Here is an 18,073-nt window from a genome sequence, read left to right as displayed (position 1 = left end):
GAAGAGGACGTAATTTGTGGGGTCCCTTTTGTACTGCACATCAAACCGCTTATGTGTTACGTCTTATTTCCAGGTTAATTTGACCTAGGTTGTCCTCAGATCTTCATCTAGGTTCTAACAACAGTTAAAGAGAATGTGAACGCGTAGACTGTCTTGATGTTGTCGATCCCTTTTGGATGGATTTTCTATTGTACTATAAACATCACTGGACTTGTGTAGGATAACTGAAGCAAGTAAGTGCTGCAAAGGATTGTCAGTGTCAATTAGAATCAGATGGTCACTGCTAACCGCACTGAACTACGAGAAGTCAGCACGTCCGGCATTATTTGCTCTGCATTGGAGCCTCATGGGAAATATACAGGGATATGTGATTTAAGCTAAGGAGTGCCTGAATACCTTCCTTATAGACTTTAGGTCAGAGCTTTGTTAGCAAATTGATTTTGTGTGTCAGTCTATGTCAGTGCAAGAGCCACCCAGCGGGAGATCTGTAGAGAGAGAGGACACGCTCGTTCCCATAGCTTAGGTCATCTTTTCTGCAGCACAGGATTTTCATAGACAATTTCCACTAATGCTTGTCACTAAATATGTCCACAGTTTCCATACATGTATGTCATACCTATACACCCTACCTTTATACACAGCAATGTATCTGGCTTCATAATTTTGTATATATCAGTTGGCACCAGGGCTGACATTGTACATTAGTGCCAGCAGATTTCAGAACATGTATTTCGTAAAGCCCGCAACTGTTGTATTATAGGCAGAGCTGGGGGCTCTGCCATTAATAACCCATTTTAACAAAGTTTGGAGAAGACCACTAACACTGTCAGACACACTAGCCCTTCTGGCAAATGCCCTAATTACCAGATTAACAGTGTAGGCCTGCCTAAACCCAAATGAACTTGTGTGTGTGTGTGAGGGTGAGGAGGGGCAGAAAAAAATGGGACAACTAGCAACCAGTATTTCCTCGTGCATCTGGGATAGAAGCTGCAATGAACTGCTCAGTACTTTGGAAATGTTCTGTGGAATTCTAACCATTCTATGAGGCCAGTAGGTCTTCCACGGCTGCTAACATACCATATTTTAAGACTAAAAGTGCAAGCTCTCTATAGTAGTATGTTGAAACTTAATTTAAAGAGCACCTGTTCTCTACAGACAGAGAGCAGGAGTCATTATGGAGAGCAAAGCAAAACAAGGAGTAAGTTTGCACCTGGACAAACCATGTGACAATGCAAGGGGTGCAAATTAGTTTATTATTTTGCACATGTTAAATACTGTCTGTTTTTTCATCTAGCACACAAATACTTGATAACTTTATTTTTACAAGTAATATAAAGTTGATCTAGGACATGCCCTATCCCAACTATAAATCAGTCCCCACATTTTAAATTTACCTCCCCCTCCAATACAAAATGGTTTTGCCAAGGTGCAAAGTTACTAATTTTTTATGCTTTGCTCTCCTTAATGGCCCAGAGAGAGCAGCCATACAAATAGCTTGACTACATAGTGGACCAAATGTAAAAAAAAATCTAAAATGTTCATTATACCGTTTTTTATAATATAAATTTGATCTTTTTCAATGTTTTTCTACATAATTTGTTATTCAAAACAACCCTTTTTTTTTTTTACAAATTCTATTTTTCAGTGTGACATTCATAAAGTCAGTTTGAATCACTGGAATGTGCTGAATTGTTTGCTTTATCTCTAATTTCAGCACTTAACAGGCAGGATACTCGGAAGGGGAACAATAGACTAATGGATATAAGAATGGTTGTGTCACTTTTCTTCATTACTCAATGATGCCCCCAGGAACACAGTAGTTATAACAGAGATTCTTCACCTGTGGGTCGAGATCCAAAACACGGGCTAGTTACATTACATGATGGTTTTTTACCAATCTACTATGTACTGCCAACAAAGAAACTAATTATTAATCAGTCCCTTTTCATTCTATGTATTAACAATAAAATGCATACCGTAACAATAAAATAATAAAAAGTTGTACATTATGAATCTAAAAATGAACTTTCGTTTGCAATGAGCATTCACCAACATAATTTGGATCTGGGCCATCGAAGGTTACAAAGCTTTGATCTATGCAAAGGAGACCATGGCTCTTGGTTTTCCAGGATAGTGCCGTTTCTGGCACTGAAAATCTGTAACGTTTAATGCCTATTTCACCAGATTCTGGATTCATGTAGGTTAAAAGTTAGAATCTATAACAGTAACTTCCTATTATTCTAATGCCTTTTTTTTACAGGGCAGTAATGGTTTCCTGTTGGCAAAGGGTATATGGCCTAATATGTTGTGTACATGGTCACAATTAAAGATGTATCATCACTTCCATGATACATTGTCTCCTCCTGACCCTGGTTCTGTATTACAGTACCAGCGAATTAATTCCACCATCCACCTTTAAACATACCTGCCAACAGTTTGGGGAGAGGAGGTGAGGTGTCAAGTGCAGGAAGGAGGCAAGATGACACAAGTGCATCAGTGTAGCCCCACCCACAGTGAGCTGCTTTGTGTGGCGGGGGTGGGACTTAACAATGCAATTAGCGTCATTAAGCCCTGCCTCTGCTTAGGATTCCAGGAAAGTACCAAACTTAATCTTTCTAAAACAGAGTTAATAATATTCCCACCCACCAACAAGAGCATATCTGACATTTCTATCTCTGTTGATAACATGACCATAAATCCCACCCCACAAGCTCGCTGCCTAGGTGTAATCCTTGACTCACACCTATCCTTTGTTCCCCACATTGGCTCTATATCTAAATCATGTTACATACATCTAATGAACATTTCCAGAATTCGCACATATCTCACACAAGACACTGCAAAAACCTTAATTCATGCACTTATCATCTCCCGCATTGACTATTGCAATTCCCTCCTTACTGGTTTTCCCAAAAACAGACTCAAACCACTACACTCTATTTTGCACGCAGCTGCAAGATTGATTTTCCTTGCAAATCGTTATTCCTCTGTAGAATCACTCTGTATGTCTCTACACTGGCTGCCTATTTTCTACCAAATCCAATATAAAATACTCTTACTAACCTACAAGGCCATCAACAAAGCTGCACCAACATACATCTCCTCTCTTGTCTCAAAATATCTCCCAACTCAGCAACTCTGTTCTGCACAAGATCTGCATCTCTCATCCACCCTCCTCCCATTCCCGGTTACAGGACTTTTTTCGGGCTGCACATACTCTCTCCCTCGCACAATAAGACTCTCCTCTGGTCTACAAACTTTCAAGCGTCCTTAGCCTCATGTGTCAAACTCCCATTGTCCCATAGATTGTAAGCTTGCGAGCAGGGCCTTCTCACCTATTTGTCTGTTTTACCCAGTTTGTTCATTAGTTTACCATGTTTGTCCCCATTTGTAAAGCGCTACGGAATATGTTGGCGCTATATAAATAAATGATGATGATGATGATGATGATGATGCTCTTCTGGAAGTTCATAAGGGCTCCCCAAAATTCTGGAGCCTCCCAGACATTCCCGGGAGAGTAGGAAAGCATGCTTTAAGTTGGCAGTCGATGGGGTGTGTGAACAATAGGGTCTATCACAAGCCACATTCTCACCCCACCCCATGGTTTTTATCTGGGTCCCTGTAAAGAACAAGAGGAGCCCCATTTAAGAAGCATTCATAGAGTGGCTATCTGGTGGGAACTCAGTGAATCAGCAGTGAGGCCTATTTTGTCCCCATTTTTAAATTAAGAATATTCTGAGGTATGTTATGGCATTAAGTGCAGTGGGGAAGTAAAACTCTAAGGAAACTTCAAGTAACAGGGGCCAGAGGTCTTCCAGTTATGGTAAAAAAAAAAACCACTAAAATAATGTTCTTACATCTCCAAATTGAGATATGCAGATGTGCTCCCCTGGATAATACGTTATGTACCCCCGATATATTTAAAAGTGTATAAGGGACTCTTTAAACAAATTATATTTTAAATATTTCCACAGTTTTCCTTTTACAAATCCCAGAGACAGTTTTTTGTTTCACAGCTATAGAGATATAACTGGGAGCTTTATAACTAACCCCTGATATGCCTCATATTTCCAAGGTGTTCAGTATATACGTGTATACGTTGGCTGGGATCTCTCAGTCCTGACACACTTCCCACTTCTCCTAAAATGTTCCTTAGGTCCCCTTAGAAGTAAACGCTTCCTTTCCCAACTATAACTAGTCTTCTACAGTCAGCAATGTGTCATCTTGCAAATTTCTCCTCACACCTCCTGAGAAGAACATGTAATGGATCTGAATTTAAACATGTGCAGCAGCTTGATACAGCCAAGAGGAGGTAGACAACTATCAAATATTTCTTGTCAGGGGCTAATCCTGTGCTTTGCAACAAGAAGAGCATTAATGATGTGTTATATAGTAACTATGCTGTGTGGTCCTTTAAAAAAGTACTCAACATTAAAAGGAACAATCCCAATCAGGGGCGCACAGAGCATTTTTAAGGGGGGGGGTTCCCCTCCATCGAAAAAATAAATAAATAGAAAAAAGCGATATTTACTATATTTATAGGGCAGGATTGATGAAGAAGTCCAAAGTGGACAAACCCTTTTAAGTAAAAAAAAACAAATAAAAGCTATAATAGTCCTTAATCATTAATCATTCTATGAAAAATATTGTGTGCAAGAAAATGTGATCAATAATCCTTGTGAGTTTCTTATTGTCCTATGTCTCTTCTGTGACTACACTTTAGAAAGTGGAGCGGAAAACGGCAGAACAAATTGTCCTGTGGGCACAAACACTTAGCATACAGGGGATTATAGCAATAACAACTTGTTTTTCATAATTAAAATACATTTTTGCAATACACATCTCTCAATCATATTGGTTTTCTCTCACTATTTCTTCTAGGGATCTTCTAGGGCAGCACGGTGGCGTAGTGGCGTCTTGAGTTCAATTCCCGACCATGGCCTTATCTGTGTGAATTTGTATGTTCTCCCCGTGTTAGCGTGGGTTTCCTCTGGGTGCTTCGGTTTCCCCCCACACTCCAAAAACATACTGGTAAGTTAATTGGCTGCTAACAAATTGACCCTATTCTGTCTGTCTGTCTGTATGTTAGGGAATTTAAACTGTGAGCTCCAATGGGGCAGGGACTGATGTGAGTTCTCTGTGCGCTGCGGGATTTGTGGCGCTATATAAATTAATGGTGGTGATGATGATTTATCAAAGGGAGATAAGCCCTAAATGCGGCAAACACTCACAGATTTAGGGTTTCTACCTATTTTTCAAAGCCCCGTAAGAACTCTCGCCGTCTATCACTGGCGGTTCTCTTCCCTGGGTGCCCCCAGAGAGGCTTCTGTCCTCCTATCACTATCGATAGGATATCAGGATGGTGAGAACCAGGGGCCAACAATGGAAAATAGGTTTTATTATTAAAATAAAACATTTTTTTCTTCTATTTTTAGTTATATAAAGTTTTGTGGGGGGGGCATTTAATGTTTTTTTGAATCAACTATTTATTTTATTTTTTATTGAATCTGGAATTGTGAGTCCAAGTCGAGTCTTCCAGTTACAGTGCGCACAGACTTACCCTAGCCTGTCATTGATAAATTGTCTGACTGAAGTTTTTCTGCATTTGACAGCGATAGAAAATCTTTAAAACAACAAGGTCTTGATAAATAGACTTCTCAGTCTATCTGCAATATTTCTACTTTCTAGTGTGTCCAATGCCTGTACGCAATGACAGCCATTTTGACATCCATCAGTCAGTTCCTAGTGAATTGTATAGGCTGCTCTTATGGATAATGATTCAACCCTCAAAATGGCTGCCTCCACAGTGAGTATTGTGACAGATAAACTTTAATTTCCCTGTTAGCATGATTTATTTGTAAGGTAACATATTCACTTGACTGGTAGGAGTGAAAAAAAATCACACTAGAACTTCTACAGCTATAAACACAGATAGAAGATAAGAAAATCAATAAGGTTATCAGCGATGTAGACACATTATCAGTGAACACTGACTGGGAAATTATATCAAGAGAAAAGTGAAGTTGTGTGTGTTTCTGGCATATTAAGTCCCGCAGAATGAAAGTGGAAGATTAGGTAGGCTGTTCTAAGCTAAACTGTGTTCTGATGTATCTGAGGTGCTCACAGTTTTTGGAAACTGAAAACCTGGACACCACTGTAACATTATTATTACTATTTGCTACACTGATTTTTATAGGACCGTTGCTTTACAATTGGGAACAAATACAGTAAGAAAACAAGTCTGGGTATTAACAAACAGACCAGCATTAATTGAGTATTTTCAAATATTTTTATTTTTAAACACTACTTAAATAAGATTCTTAAATAATTAAATGCGAACTGTGGACACTACTGTGTTTGAAGTTTGCTGTTTGCATTCAAGTTTCGCCGGTTGTCATTAAGGGGCAGCACGGTGGCTCAGTGGTTAGTACAGCACTGGGGTCACGAGTTCAATTCCCGACCATGGCCTTATCGGTGTGGAGTTTGTATGTTCTCCCCGTGTTTGTGTGGGTTTCCTCCTGGTCCTCCGGTTTAATCCCACACTCCAAGAACATACTGGTAGGTTAATTGGCTGCTAACAAATTGCCCTTAGTCTCTCTCGGTCTGTGTGTGTGTGTGTGTGTGTGTGTGTTAGGGGATTTAGATTGTAAGCTCCAATGGGGCACGGACTGATGTGAGTGAGTTCTCTGTACAGCACTGCAGAATTGGTGGCGCTATAGAAATGAATAGATGATGATGATTCATCTTCGATCGCAAGTCCATTTACGTGTCGTATCTTGCATCAAAAAGGTCTGCTCCTGCGCCAGGGGCGAACGCAGGATTTAGAAGGGGGGGTTTCCGCCCCCCCCGAAAAAAAAAAAAAAATATTGCGAGAGGGAGCTGCTGCGCATGCGCAGCAGCTCCATTTCGGTGAGTCTGAATTCTACAGCAGTACTGTATTATACTACAGTACAGCACTGCCGCGGACGCTTATTTGACAGCGCCGCGGCTGCTGTACAGTACCGTTGGTTCGCGGAGGGGAGGGGTTTCTGGAGAACCAGAAACCCCCCCTGCGTGCACCACTGTGCGCCAGAGCGGGACTTCCGCCAGTGAACGCAATGACATGCAGTTCATGTCTGCATGCAACTGACTCTTCTGACTGCCTATAACTTGAAGGGCAGAACGGGGGTGGGAACGGGCAGACTACCGTAGGCAAAGTACAGTAAGTGTGTGCCGAGGTGGAGCGTACACATGTGTGATTCAAGTTCGGGGCACCTCTTAGATACGTGTTTTTCAGCTGTACCACTTGCAACAGCTACAGGACAAGTGCTAACCGATATTGATGACTACACGTATTCATGCCAGAACATGAGTTTGCAAATAGGAGAAACTATAAAAATAGGAAAAAGACAAGTGGCAGCGCTGGTAAATCTTTAAAACAACATATTTATTACATATAAAATATTCATGAACGCACAGCGGGCCAATAAAGCAGCACCTATAAACAATAAAATTATAAAAGTAGAAAAAAAAACACTAATATTGACAACTATAAAGACCCAGGGGTAAATATATTATGCTTCCGATTTTTTCAAGTCGCCGGAAAACGGCGACTTTGCAGCTAAAATTTAAAGCGGCGATGGCTTGTAAAGACAAACTTGCCTTTACAAGCCATCGCCGCTTTAAATTTTAGCTTTCCGGCGACTTGAAAAAATCGGAGCATAATACATTTACACCCCCAATGTCCAATGATGACATATAATACAGGAGAATGTCCAGAAAAATATTATGAGTGCACCCACACAATTGCGACCTTAGTAAGGATTGAGTCCAGCGATAGTGAGCTGTATATATGGAGCCTGAGCACACTGTGTATGTCAAAACGTCTCCTCTTCAACAAACAAACATCTGCTGTACCTTACAGGGACTGGTGAATATCCCTGGTATCCTCCTTGGAGTCAGTAATGGAATCTTTACGGTTAAAGGTAGCTGTAAGCGTATTGTGCAAAGGAGATACTGTATAATACTCCAAATCATTATAATGCCTCAATAAAAAAACACAAAATACACGAAAAAGAAAACAAGGTACATCTGTGCTCGCAGACGTCTTCCTGACGCATTTCTCCGCCCCTTCAATGGGCGGTTTCAATATATTTTTTTCAATATATTTTGTACAGTACACATTAAGAACAGCCTGATTATTGTATTTCATGCAAAAAAATTTTTTTTTATTAATAGTTGTCGTATAAAGAGTTATAATTTAATTTTAGCTATATTTTTTTGCATGAGTTCTAATGGGTCTTTATTTTGCACATATGCATGTGCCAATCCTGCATTGCGTTCTGTCTGTCGTCATATAGCAGGTAACGAGTAGCCAGAGCATATTTATACCCAGATTGACATGTAAATGTATCTTGAGGTCTGCTAGTATTTGAATAGGGGTGTACATGTGTGCAAGTTACCTGCATTTTTTTAAACGCAAGATGCGTTCACCTTACGTTCTAAGATGACCCAGGCCCTAAATGTATAAATTTAAGCTCTAATCATGGTTGAACCGATTTGAACATGGTTGGAACTGTTTGACTTTCTCAAAATTTAGCTTGATTTTTTTTATTGGCCAAAAATGAAAAAAATTATAGCAAATTATTATTTTTTAACTGATCCGTTGAACCAGATCGAGAACTGAGACGAGGTCAGTTTGAGTATCTCTACTTGCAATCTATAGGAAAACAGTAATTTAATACATGAGGTTAAATGCCACAAATTTGGCATTGGTCCAGCCAGACTACAGATTACATTTCATTTTCTTACTTAAAAGACCACCCATGCTAACTTTTTGCTGGTGGTAAATATCCCTATGGGCCTATTTTCATTTGGCAGCTAAGAATATGGGGGACACAACGGGGCGGGAAAGTGGTATCCCAAGGCACTTGTGCACAGCGTACCATGATCTGGCAGCAACAAAATGATTTAATTCATCTTGTATTATTTAAAACGCTGTAATAGCGTGTGCAATTAAATTTTAGTCATTTAGCTGCACAAATTGTGCACATCCTATCAGAAAGAGAGTGCGACTATTGAGGATGTGAGTGGGGTCTATCAGAAAGAGAGTGCGACTATTGAGGATGTGGGTGGGGTCTATCAGAAAGAAAGTGTGACTATTGAGGATTTGGGTGGGGTCTATCAGAAAGAAAATGTGGAGGAGTGCCCCGCCACAGCGCCCAGGAAGAGGGCGAAGACTGAAGAGAAGGACAATTACTTACCATCCCTGCGTTCCAGTATGCTTCCTTCCCTCAGGTTCCGGCGCCGACTGATGATGGCGCGTCGTGGGTTATTTAAGCCACCGGACGCCGCCATCTTTAGGGTAGTTCATCGGCGGAGCCAAGATGAGAGGACGTCGTGGGACCTCCCCGGAGTAGAAGGTGAACACCGGTGTTCTACCGGTGTTCCCCGCAAGTAGAGGGAGGAGATCTAGGGAGTGCACTGCACCCAGTACCTAGCAAAGTTGCGTACCCGACCATTAGTTGTTAGTTTTAGGGTCAGTGCGCCTGTTGTTAGCTAGTACCAGTTGTGTGGGTAATACATTTAGCCTCACCTGTAGAGTAGAGGGAGGACGTGTTGTGTTCTTTCTTTCACAGATGGCGGAGAGTAGCAGGAGAGCAGGGACCGGATGTTGGAGTGCCCCGGGTGAGTATTGCTCTTGATTCTTTCTTCCGGTTAGGCCCTCACCGAGAGGTGAGTGGAGTATTTGGGGCGGGACTGTTCCTGGTCCCAAATACTCATAGTCCTGCGCCCTTGGGAAGAACAAATCGTGGTGACGGCAAGGGGGTTGATGGAGTGTCTCTACTCCTTGCCATAGACTTGGACAGTCCTTTTCTGGTAGGCACAACCTTAATTTCTGCTTCTTCCTTAGAGGGAAGTGGAGTGATCTCACAGAAGTTCAGTTTCTGGTCTGCTGGGATAGGAGAGTGGCTGTGGTGAATCCAAAGCGGAAGGTGGTCATCGTTCGGAAGGTAAGGTATCTGTGTGCATCTGTCATGTTCCCCCGCAGGCGTTACAAAAGTGTGACTATTGAGGATGTGGGTGGGGTCAGGCAGATTTGAGCTGGGTTGAGCGTACTTGGGGAATGGCTTTAACACATCATGAAGAGGGTTTTTATCTCCTGATTTTTCTTTTGATATGGTGAACCTCCACACGTTTTCTCATTCAACACAGAAGACGTACACACACAAACACACAGTAAGAAATAAATGTAGGATGTTGATAAAAGTGTCAGCATTCTGTCCCTGCAATTCTGATGCCCTAGATTTGCAGCACTGTTGTCTTTCCACAACTCCATGTCTGTGTAATATATACAATATACATGGATAGAATTGTGGAATTACAAAGGATAAAAACAAACGAGGAGAATGGACACTAAGGGGAGAGTTCAATTGGCCGAATTACTCTCAAAAGTAAGACGGCCTGCAAACTAATACTGTTCCTACATTAGTTTCTACCCGGATTTATGCTCGCTGCTCCTCAAGTAAAAATCAGTGTTAAAAAAAACCGTAGTAACGGTAATAGTGCGCAGACTGCGTTACTTTCGAGAGTAACAGCCAATTGAATTCCCCCCTTACAGTCTAATTTACATGGCCGGTGATGGGTGGAATGTCATTGTTACCAATATTATTCATCAGCTTGCTTCTCTTATTTTTGGCTGGATGCGAGAAGCTCTGCAACTGATTATCTTGCACGTAATGAGTGTTTGAGTGGGAGAGTGAATATGTGTCTTGGAAAAGCACAAGTTGAAAAGCAATGAGCCTTAATGACTATGTAATGACAGTTTGCATCTGTGTTTCCCAAACACCTATGCACAGAACAAAGATATATGTCCATGATCCAGTCAAACAAAGCTGAAAATGTGATTCCTATGAGCTATATGTTAACACTTTGCCATATACCGTAAGTGAGTGGGAAAAGCTGTAAAACAGGAAAATCAGGACAATAGAGGGGGCCCATACCTCTCAAGTTATTGACGAGCTACAGATCCCATTAAACTTGTCAGCTGTAGAGCAGCTTCCAGCATGAAGTTTAGATGTAGGTGGGTAATTTATACCAGCTATGCTGGCAGAGCAGGGCATGTAGCTCCTAATTAAAAGGTACCACAGCCAATGCAATTAGAAATCAAGGTACATTTGTGGATACAAAAAGAGGGGCCTGCAATGAATTGTTGATGATTGGTGCACCACTAAAGAGTAAGGGATGTTCTAAAGTGTAAAACCCCTCTAAGGGGTCTATTTATAAAAGGGCGAAGGGCACTATTATCAGTGAAAATTGGAGTTTCTAAGAATAGTTATCGCTCTATACATTGAAATGGTCACTGGTGACAAGTTTTGCTGGAGAAGGCTCCTCTATGTCAGCATGATGACAGCAAAAATAATTGAATAAATGCTTCTTCTTTTTTTAGAATAAAGCATTTTTTCAGTGCATTAATGTTTGAAAATATTTATTTTTTCAAATAAATAAAATGATGTTGTTATACTTTTTTTTTACATTTTTTTTAAAAACGTTTGTGGAGCTGTAAGACCAAATCAGGGCTCTCAGTTCCAAAACGTATACATCAGGGGGCCAGACGTCTCCGGCAGAGCCGGATTTAGACCTCATGGGGCCCTAGGCAAGATACTGGTTTGGGGCCCCCTCCCTGAAAAAATCCATAGCACTATAGTTTTTCAGCATAACATATGAGGGCCCTCTGGGGACTGCTGGGCCCTAGGCAATTGCCTAGGTTGCCTAGTGGTAAATCCGGCCCTGGTCTCCGGCATGTGCTCAACTACGGAGACGCGGAGTAATGCCCCGCTACTTCAGTCTTTATCTTTTTTATGTATGCAGGTGATATTCGATTCTTTAGCAGTGATAAAAAATTCATGCTTATCGCCACAATCGGGTTATTAAGAATAAATTGGTCGCTGTGTGTTCCTAGATGTTTAAATGCACAACTTATATAAAGTCACATGTAACTGGTTGTGATGTGAAGGAGCAGCGCAGTTCCTACTGTACCATTTTTATTGTATTGATTGCACAGTGCATGAATAACCCATGCAGCCACTATAGGACCTGGTATTAAAGAGGGTTCTGTGAGATCCAGGCCCCCCAATAGCTTACCTGCCAGAGAAGGGGGGTAGTGGCCAGACACGGGCTGGGAGAGGCGTGGCCGGGGGGCACACAGACGGCCGCATCTCATGAAAAGGGATGCGGCCGCGTCATTGATGACGCGGCCGCATCCCCTGTCATGTGATGCGGCCGCCTGTGCGCTGACGCGGCCGCATCTGATATCATCAGATGCGGCCGCGGGGGGGAACAATTGTATTTTGCAGCCGGGGGGGGGGGGGCCGGTCGGCCTACCCCCCGGCCCTAATAGCGGCCTGACCGAGCGGCCCGGGGGGCCCATGCCCCCCTGCCCCCCGGGCCAGCCCGCCACTGCTAGTTGCCTATAAGCGTAAACCGCCAAATGTGTTCTTATTAGCTCAGTGGTCAGGGAACAGGAGTAAATTACCCCAAATGGGATAAAAATGAAATTCCTGGGGGTAATGCTGCCGATTCACTTGCTGTCAGTTGGATAGTAGACCCCTTTAAATGTGAAACTGCTGTTGCACCAGAAGAGCCTCAAGGGTTGGCAGAGGCACTTCTTGAGCTTCGATGCAATAATGAAGCACGTATTTTATTTGAAAACAAAGCAGATCTGTCATATTTTTGGATGTCAACAGCTGCAAAGACATTCAAAATTGCACATGAGGAGGCAGTCAAAGAGTTGCTGCCTTTTGCAACAACCTACCTTTGCGTACAAGGATTTTCCACTCTAACGAACATAAAAACAAAGCAGAGAAATCGACTGGACGCTGAAGACTGTATCCAAATTGCTCTGACATCAAAATGCCCCAATATTGATGCTCTCGTATCAACAATGAAGCAACATCATTCCTCCAAAACCTGAAGTTTTGAAGGTGAAGCTTTCAAAGAAATTTTGAATAGATTCAATAAAATTTTGAATTCCAATAATTAATAATATATGATTTCCTTCCTTTCAAATCAAGGGGGCTAACGTCGGCGTATCTAAATATACTTGGAGGTAAAAGGTTAAAAAGTTCCCTGACCCCTGTATTAGCTAGAGGAATACTGCTTACTGAGCACCCATCACACAGGGCTGTATGATATGGCTTGTGATATTGTTACCCATTGTAGGGCATTAGGAGAAATAAGAGTTTATTTTTTGTGCGTGCCAAGGTGAGTAGTGCCAATGATCCTGATGTCATTGGTGTGTTAAAAATAACTTTTGTGTATTATGTGTCAATTATTTTATAATAATTATTATACTCGCCTGATTCGCCTGTCTGACATACTCCGGAAAAAGGCTCCAATCACAATTACACCATCACTCTGTAACTGTGTTTCATAATGACATGCATAATAATAACCAAGGTCAATTCACACCAAGACATGAGCGTCTTTTCCTATAATCAACGTACTCTGCTTAAACTGATTAAACTAGCAACCCGAGGAAGCTTTGCAGCTAATTTCTGGAAAATAGTAAAGATTAGAGAAAGCTGAAACCTGTGCGGCTGCGGGAACTGCTTATGTCATCACTATTTAATGACATAGTTATGCATTTTCGGATATGCTTTGGAAGGACAGGTGTCATTTTATTTGTCCTTGCTTCTTTTTGCAGGGTCTCCTGGAACAGCAGGGACTATAAAAATTTCTGCTGCTTTCTCTTAATGGTAGTGGAGATTCAGATATCAAGGCATTGGGAGATGTACAGAGCTGTGCTGTAACCCATAGCAACCAATCAGATATTAGCTTTGTGCTACAAAAATGATAGCTATAATCTGATTGGCTGCTGTGGCTACTGATGCCCGCAATTGGGGATTCACCAGAAGATTTTCCTGCTGCAAACTCTTATCAGAGTGGGGACTATAAGAGGTCAATGACAGGATTTTCAGGGGCGCCATTCCACCTTTTCTTCCGAAATACAACACCTGACCAAGCATGGTGCATCTGAATTGTGCCCTAATGTAATCTGCAAACTATACAATATTTATTGGCTTGAGGGGATTCCAGCCACAAGTACTACCCATAAATACACAAGTGAAGAAATGATTGAGGCAGGGGCAGAATTATAACAGGGCGTCCGATGACTATTGGGCCCCAGTGGTGGGTGGGGGCCCAGCGATGCATCTCATTCACTACATTGGCCCCTATTTGGGAACCGGGACATGTACAGTGAAGCCCTAGTGCATGCTCAGGAGAGCAGAGTGGGGCCCTTACGAAGAGCATGGGGAAGCATTGTCGCTCACGAAAAACATTTTGTCAATGTTGAGAATTTGGGGATTGAGGTATAACAAATCTGATGTATTTTCGGACTTTGTTTTTTTTATGAACTGCAGAGTAAAATTGGCTGTAGAATGGGCTAATTTCACCACATTTGGCTATAATTATATCACAGGATATATATAGAGGAAACTAAATCATTATGTGAACTAAACCCCGTTTTGCAAAATGTTGCTCCATGATTTTTGTTTTGACAAGTTGAGGTATTTTACACTGTTATCCAAAAATATATTGTCTTAGAGTAAAAAAAAAACACAGCTGACAAAATACAGCTTCCTTGTGACTGCAGGCACTGTGCACCCTTCTCCATACCTTGCATATTTTTGGTAAATTGTGCCTGTAAAGACAGAGGTCTCTATGTATTAGAGAGCCCTATCTCCAATAAAAATGGGTGTTTCATCAGACATAGACCCCTGTCTATCAAGGGGTCACCACCAACGATAGGAGGTAACCAGGGCTGCCAAGAGGAATTCAGGGCCCGGGTACAACAAATTCATGGGGCCCTCCCTCATAGTCGAGTAAGCCCCTAACGGAGGCGCAAAAAATTTCAGGGGTGTGGTTAAACATTCAGGGGCATGACAATGCGCCATTGGGGCGTGGCTAGCCTAACAGCGGCGCAAAAAATTACGGGGGTGTGGTCATACATTTGGGGGCATGGCAATGCACCGTTGGGGTGTGGCTAGCACATCATAATCACAAGGTCCTGAATTCACGAGCTTCACATATGTCCCAGCACTCCTGACTTTTAAGACATCTAGCACCACAGTGTAGTACACAAAGAATGCAGTGTGTAAACAAAGAGTTCAGTCTTTGCCCACACCTTACATTGGGCACGACACTCACCAAAAATTGCCATTGTCCCTACTAGAATCACAACATTTCACACACTCTGCTGCTCTCTCCTACCTGTTCTTCTCACTTTCTCCACCTGTGGCTGCTGCTTTCTTTGGTTGCGGCTTGTCCGGATCCAGGAATGTTGAAGGATCTATTTGGAAAAAAAAAATGGCTACATTTAGAAAATTACAGCCAGCCCCGGCGTTAAATCAATAGATCCTACGATTAATAATTAGGCCTTCCTCCAGCCCCAACATTAAAATAATACTATTCACATTTAATAAATAAACCTATTTCCTTCCTGCAAACAGCAATACCTATTTCCCGCAACCATCACTGCCATTAAATAACTCTTAGTCACATTTAATAAATAGACCTCATTCTTCCCAAACTCATCCCCATATTCAATAGCCCCCAAACCACCCCATCTTAAATTAATAGTCCCCACTATTAAATTGCCCCACCATCACCCTACAAACAAAATAGCGCCATTAATTAGCCACCGCCTACCTCACACACACTACATTTCAACAAGCCCCCTGTGCCATTACTCACACATTACTGTGCCCCTTCATCACAACTACACTGTGCCCCCTTATGCTCACACAGCGCCCTCCATGCTGCTTTCCCCCCTTCTTTTTTACTTTGTGCCTCTGTCCCCTTTTTTCTTTTACTGTCAGCCTCTCTCCCCCAATTTTTTTCTCCCTCTTCTTTATAGTACTGTCCCCTTCTGTTTTCCTCCCCTTGCCTCTCTGTTTCTTTCCTTACCTTTTGTCAGCTTCTTTCTTATCTTCTCTTCTCTTCTGTCTTCTCTTCTTTCTTCATGCTGCTTTCTTCATGCTGTGTCCTGGCTGCGGCGCTCCTCACTGACTGACGGGCGTGACTTGATGACATCACGCCCGGCAGTCAGTGTGAATGGAGGAGAGAGGAAGGAGGACCGCGGCGCCGATCACGTGAGTATTGTTTCTTTTTTTTTTTGTGCCAGCTCCCCCCACCAACGATCTTTGATGGACCGACCCCCCTCCCACCACCCCGCGGAAAAAATAAACAAACAAATTTTTAAAAAAATGCAAGATGAAAAAAAATAATAAAAAAAATAATAAAAAAAATAATGTAAAAATTAAAAGCGAGGGCCCGGGTAAAATGTACCCGCCCCCCCCCCCCCCCTCTCGGCGGCCCTGGAGGTAACCTCCGCCAGTGTTAAGACTCAACGCGTCTCGTCGGCGAGAACTTCCCCATGACAAAGTCTATTTAATCTTAAGAATTGCGAATACAATCTTTGAGTACTGCTTTTACTTCATAATTCCACGGAATGCCATTCCACACTGCATTTGACTGTATTGGGCATTGATCATATTGAAGGACCTGATCACAGGTACAGCTAGGCATCAATCGTTTTAGAGACTCCCTTTTCTGAGGGGTTACCATTAAATTAATCACTGTATTTGTAAATGTGCATTTAAAGGAATTTATAGTCTAAGGGCTAGATTTACTAAACTGCGGGTTTGAAAAAGTGGAGATGTTGCCTATAACAACCAATCAGATTCTAGCTGTCATTTTGTAGAATGCACTAAACAAATGACAGCTAGAATCTGATTGGTTGCTATAGGCAACATCTCCACTTTTCCAAAACCTGCAATTTAGTAAATATACTCCTAAGAATAAAGCTAGGACAACAGTCAATTCATTCTGTGTGGTCTGTTTAGGGTAGGATTGTGAACACTTAAGTCCAAATTCCAGTCAAAATTTCATGTCCAAATGCAGAATGAGGCGATTATTTCACAGAACAATATTAAGAATGGAGTTCATCTATATTCAGCACAATTTGACTTTTCAACTTTTGCTTTTTGATGAGAGAAAGGACTGATAAGTTTGTGACGATGAAATATGTACATCTCTGTAGTGTGAATGGTACCAGTGTAACTCATACAGACAGCCATGTTTAGCAGAACGCCAGAAGGCAGGGTGTGGCAGCGGAGATTAGACAGAGCTTTGTGCTGGCATTTTTTTTCTATCATAGGCAGCTGTTTCTCACTAGCAAAGCTTCCTTAGAAGAATAAAGGATGGTGTGCAGCTAAACTAAGAAGAAGAGGAAATGTGAGAAGCAAATGAACCTTACAAGAATACAATAAACACCTCGGAGCCCACTCTGCCCCCCCCCCCCCGGCCTCCCTCCTTTTCACGTAAGACAAACCTGCCTTCTCTCTGAAGTCAGCAGTTCAAAGACTCCTCTGTTCTGTCTCCCTCACATCATCCCAGCTACACTCTATAGGAGTCAGAGCTAACTCTGCCTTGCGCAGGAAATGCAAATGAAGCAGATGTTGCGACTTCTCTCTTTCCCCCCCCCTCATACAATTAACAAGGAATAAAGGAAAAAAACTGCAAAGGAGCAGCATATGAAACAATCAGCAATTATTTTTTGTTGTCTGCGAAATGTGCTGTATCAGAGGAGCTTGGGAACAAAGTAGGGGAAAAAAAAAGAGGGCTTTTAGATTCTAGTTACATTTGCGTCACCGGAGTGGAACAGATGGGCCGGGGGCGCAAGCAGATGACAATTTGCAAGAGGTCGGCACGGAGTTCTAAAGGAGCCACCGTTTTGCTGCAGAAAGCAAGAAACCTGAAAGGAATTGAAATGTTAAGATTAATGCCACCTTGAATTGCAAGAACCTCAGAATCAATGGGAAAGTAAAAGGCTAAAAGATTATTTATAGGAAAACTCCATTTTCTTTACAAGGGATAAACTCACTTTTCCTTTCAAGTGGCGGATCCATGAGGATGCCATGTCTGCAAGTAACACAGTACCTGAGTACTGCAACGCTGGTGCCAGTAATAGACTTATCTCCAGGATGCAACACCTTGGAGTTATCCTGCTAGCAGAGCCGGATCATCCACT

General features: G+C 42.1%; 1 long non-coding RNA gene across 1 annotated transcript in view; it reads right to left on the bottom strand.

Annotated features, from left to right (window-relative positions):
• LOC142150173 (uncharacterized) overlaps positions 1 to 15,330 on the bottom strand; it is a 433,251-nt gene extending 417,921 nt beyond the window's left edge. The window contains exon 1 of the long non-coding RNA XR_012691058.1: positions 15,253 to 15,330. This is a non-coding gene — a long non-coding RNA (uncharacterized LOC142150173). The remainder of the gene's footprint in view (positions 1 to 15,252) is intronic.
• Between the last annotated feature and the right edge of the window lie 2,743 nt (positions 15,331 to 18,073).

Source organism: Mixophyes fleayi, chromosome 4 (assembly GCF_038048845.1).
Source record: "Mixophyes fleayi isolate aMixFle1 chromosome 4, aMixFle1.hap1, whole genome shotgun sequence".
Taxonomy (NCBI): Eukaryota; Metazoa; Chordata; class Amphibia; order Anura; family Limnodynastidae; genus Mixophyes; species Mixophyes fleayi.
The sequence above is the reverse complement of the archived record's forward strand: the minus strand, read 5'-3'. Positions and strand labels throughout refer to the sequence as shown.